A 5,000-nucleotide genomic window follows, 5' to 3' on the forward strand; every position below is an offset into this window, starting at 1 on the left:
ACAATCACACGTCAGCCAGACACTCTTATCACGCACTACTCTCTGCCTGTAACAGGCACACAGACAATATGTAAGCACCAGCATGGAACACCACCCAGTGCATCCTCTCTGCCACATTAGACAATCCACACTATCATAACCAGACCGGGAGGTCCACTCGGAAAACAGAATATCCCACCCTTCCGACAACCACCATTGCTCAGCTAAGCCACCAACACCCACACATGTCCCACACAGGGGTGCACCCAACATCACAATACTGCCTCCTGTCACACCACACAAACAATGGCAGGAATGAAAGACACAGGTCTGCCACAAGCATGGAATCAGAGCGCCGCCTGTTATGAGCCAAAGGTGCACCCTGACGTGGCAAATCAGATGATGCCGCAGTCATTTACTTACGATATTCACAATCAACAAACCGGCCCCCCCCCCCCCCCCAAAACACCTTTCCGTACAACAATGTGTACCTTAACCTAACCCATATTGTGCCTTAACCTAACCCGTATTGTACCTTAACCTAACCCGTATTGCGCCTTAACCTAACCCGTATTGCGCCTTAACCTAACCCGTATTGCGCCTTAACCTAACCCGTATTGCGCCTTAACCTAACCCGTATTGCGCCTTAACCTAACCCGTATTGCGCCTTAACCTAACCCGTATTGCGCCTTAACCTAACCCGTATTGCGCCTTAACCTAACCCGTATTGCGCCTTAACCTAACCCGTATTGCGCCTTAACCTAACCTATGTTGCGCCTTAACCTAACCTATGTTGCGCCTTAACCTAACCTATGTTGCGCCTTAACCTAACCTATGTTGCGCCTTAACCTAACCTATGTTGCGCCTTAACCTAACCTATGTTGCGCCTTAACCTAACCTATGTTGCGCCTTAACCTAACCTATGTTGCGCCTTAACCTAACCTATGTTGCGCCTTAACCTAACCTATGTTGCGCCTTAGCCTAACCTATGTTGCGCCTTAACCTAACCCATATTGTACCTTAACCTAACCCATGTTGCGCCTTAACCTAACCCATATTGTACCTTAACCTAACCCATATTGTACCTTAACCTAACCCATATTGTACCTTAACCTAACCCATATTGTACCTTAACCTAACCCATATTGTACCTTAACCTAACCCATATTGTACCTTAACCTAACCCATATTGTACCTTAACCTAACCCATATTGTACCTTAACCTAACCTATGTTGCGCCTTAACCTAACCTATGTTGCGCCTTAACCTAACCTATGTTGCGCCTTAGCCTAACCTATGTTGCGCCTTAACCTAACCCATATTGTACCTTAACCTAACCCATGTTGCGCCTTAACCTAACCCATATTGTACCTTAACCTAACCCATATTGTACCTTAACCTAACCCATATTGTACCTTAACCTAACCCATATTGTACCTTAACCTAACCCATGTTGTACCTTAACCTAACCCATGTTGTACCTTAACCTAACCCATGTTGCGCCTTAACCTAACCCATGTTGCGCCTTAACCTAACCCATGTTGCGCCTAAACCTAACCTATGTTGCGCCTAAACCCAACACACGTTGGGCCTAAACCCAACACACGTTGGGCCTAAACCCAACACACGTTGGGCCTTAACCCAACACACGTTGGGCCTTAACCCAACACACGTTGGGCCTTAACCCAACACACGTTGGGCCTTAACCCAACACACGTTGGGCCTTAACCCAACACACGTTGGGCCTTAACCCAACACACGTTGGGCCTTAACCCAACACACGTTGGGCCTTAACCCAACACACGTTGGGCCTTAACCCAACACACGTTGGGCCTTAACCCAACACACGTTGGGCCTTAACCCAACACACGTTGGGCCTTAACCCAACACACGTTGGGCCTTAACCCAACACACGTTGGGCCTTAACCCAACACACGTTGGGCCTTAACCCAACACACGTTGGGCCTTAACCCAACACACGTTGGGCCTTAACCCAACACACGTTGGGCCTTAACCTGCTCTGTAATTGTCATACGACGCGTTAAATTAGTGTAGTGTTGCCTAACTGCAACCCCCGCAATATAGTTTGCTACTCGCACTGCCCGGTCCCCAGAGTATCGCTTCATGTTAAACACCTTGCAGCTATACACTGTAATGCGGATGGCAGCAGGACGTACATGCTCAATGCCCTTCGCAGTTGTTCATTGGCATTCGCATGGCGAAGCACAGCCTACGTTGTGGTACGGCTTGTGTCAACTGTCCGCTGATGTTGTACGTCCAAATCACACACTGTACTGCACATTGGTCCTCATGTACTGAATGATACATCGTGGTACATGTGTGACCGTACCACGACTGCGCCAACAACGGCGAACCATACGGTCCAAATATTGTGCACTCAGCTACGTGTCGTCTCCCTATAAGAGCTGGATTGCAGTATGGTATGCCGTGGATGGCGATCAGCATGAGCCGTCTGTTGATGTAGTGGCGCGTGTTGTCAGACGTAGTCGTCTCTTCTCACACACCGTGATAGCATGGTGCACTGCGTTCCACATCTGCGACATGCGACAGAGGCCGGTTGACAGTCGTTCGCGCAATGGACATCGCATACGTACGGGGGCCACCTTCCACGTGTTCGCGAAGCGTGCACATGTTGTTGCGTGTATGTGGGCAGACATAGTGTGTCGTGACACCTGACACAGGCATGCAACAATCGTTGAATTTGCAAATGGCGATGGACGTCTACGTTTGCTGGTGACGTTACGCAAATGAACAACTGGTAAACCGTTGTGGTGCGGTTGTTCTCGCTAGAGGTGAATCAGTGATGGCGACGATCGGTTGAGCTACCAACCGGTTGTTTCAGCGATACCCACCATGCCCACGAACGTGAATGGCATGTGGGTGTGAAGCGATACGCGGCGGTGGCTGGGTGGGACCGTCCCCGGCCGGTGAGGGGGGGCCTCCCGGCGTGCTGGCCGCGCGGTGCGTGGGCGCACGCGCTACAGCCGGCTGGTGGGGGCGGCCAGTGGCAGGCGCGCCGGCCGACGGAGGCGGCAGGCGGCGCAGCTGCGCGCCGGCGCACCCTGCACGCGGCGCCGTGCGGCCAAAGTAGGTCCTCGCGGGCCCGGTGCGAAGCGCGGTGGACATCTGCAGTGTGCTGGTCCGATTGAGGACTGTGTGCGCTGAGGATGCGCCGCCGCCCGGCGCTCGGCGCCGCGACGCCGTCTGCTGCTCGGTCGCCTCTGCGGTTCTCGCAGGTGGATTGTATCGCAGCTGTGCGGACGTGTTGGCGCGTGCGCTGTGCTGGGAGTGTTCGCTTCGGCACCCAAGTGGGGCTTTTGTCCTTCTGTGGCGCTGGCGTTGGAGCTGCCGGCCACCGTAGGTGGCGCGTGTTGTCTCCCGCCGGCAATGCCACGACAGCACGCTCCCGGGCCTCTGTCGGCAGCGGCAAGCTCAGTTGGGAGCACGGGTGGTCGCACCTAAAGCGTCTACTCGCCAAACTCCGGGCGATTGCGCCTCTCTCGAACCCGACCAAGTACTTAGGACGGCGCTGCGCGCCGCCGGGACCTGAGAGGGTTTCGAGGTGTATTGTGCAGGGGAGCTCAGCCTCCTCCTGTTTGCAGAAAAATTGAGCGGACGCTTGCGTGTTCGCGCGGGCCCCCGGGACACACTCCCGGGCGGCCGGCTGCTCAGCTCTAGTTGACGCAGCTCCCTGGTTGATCCTGCCAGTAGTCATATGCTTGTCTCAAAGATTAAGCCATGCATGTCTCAGTACAAGCCGCATTAAGGTGAAACCGCGAATGGCTCATTAAATCAGTTATGGTTCCTTAGATCGTACCCACGTTACTTGGATAACTGTGGTAATTCTAGAGCTAATACATGCAAACAGAGTCCCGACCAGAGATGGAAGGGACGCTTTTATTAGATCAAAACCAATCGGTCGGCTCGTCCGGTCCGTTTGCCTTGGTGACTCTGAATAACTTTGGGCTGATCGCACGGTCCTCGTACCGGCGACGCATCTTTCAAATGTCTGCCTTATCAACTGTCGATGGTAGGTTCTGCGCCTACCATGGTTGTAACGGGTAACGGGGAATCAGGGTTCGATTCCGGAGAGGGAGCCTGAGAAACGGCTACCACATCCAAGGAAGGCAGCAGGCGCGCAAATTACCCACTCCCGGCACGGGGAGGTAGTGACGAAAAATAACGATACGGGACTCATCCGAGGCCCCGTAATCGGAATGAGTACACTTTAAATCCTTTAACGAGTATCTATTGGAGGGCAAGTCTGGTGCCAGCAGCCGCGGTAATTCCAGCTCCAATAGCGTATATTAAAGTTGTTGCGGTTAAAAAGCTCGTAGTTGGATTTGTGTCCCACGCTGTTGGTTCACCGCCCGTCGGTGTTTAACTGGCATGTATCGTGGGACGTCCTGCCGGTGGGGCGAGCTGAAGGCGTGCGACGCGCCTCGTGCGTGCTCGTGCGTCCCGAGGCGGACCCCGTTGCAATCCTACCAGGGTGCTCTTGAGTGAGTGTCTCGGTGGGCCGGCACGTTTACTTTGAACAAATTAGAGTGCTTAAAGCAGGCAAGCCCGCCTGAATACTGTGTGCATGGAATAATGGAATAGGACCTCGGTTCTATTTTGTTGGTTTTCGGAACCCGAGGTAATGATTAATAGGGACAGGCGGGGGCATTCGTATTGCGACGTTAGAGGTGAAATTCTTGGATCGTCGCAAGACGAACAGAAGCGAAAGCATTTGCCAAGTATGTTTTCATTAATCAAGAACGAAAGTTAGAGGTTCGAAGGCGATCAGATACCGCCCTAGTTCTAACCATAAACGATGCCAGCCAGCGATCCGCCGCAGTTCCTCCGATGACTCGGCGGGCAGCCTCCGGGAAACCAAAGCTTTTGGGTTCCGGGGGAAGTATGGTTGCAAAGCTGAAACTTAAAGGAATTGACGGAAGGGCACCACCAGGAGTGGAGCCTGCGGCTTAATTTGACTCAACACGGGAAACCTCACCAGG

General features: G+C 53.2%; 1 non-coding gene across 1 annotated transcript in view; it reads left to right on the forward strand.

The window, feature by feature from the left end:
* The first annotated feature begins 3,688 nt into the window (after window positions 1-3,688).
* Window positions 3,689-5,000, forward strand: part of LOC124593318 — a 1,910-nt gene continuing 598 nt past the window's right edge. The window contains exon 1 of the ribosomal RNA XR_006977965.1: window positions 3,689-5,000. This exon is cut by the window's right edge and continues 598 nt beyond it. This is a non-coding gene — a ribosomal RNA (small subunit ribosomal RNA).

Source organism: Schistocerca americana, unplaced genomic scaffold (genome assembly GCF_021461395.2).
Source record: "Schistocerca americana isolate TAMUIC-IGC-003095 unplaced genomic scaffold, iqSchAmer2.1 HiC_scaffold_98, whole genome shotgun sequence".
NCBI classification, from domain to species: Eukaryota; Metazoa; Arthropoda; class Insecta; order Orthoptera; family Acrididae; genus Schistocerca; species Schistocerca americana.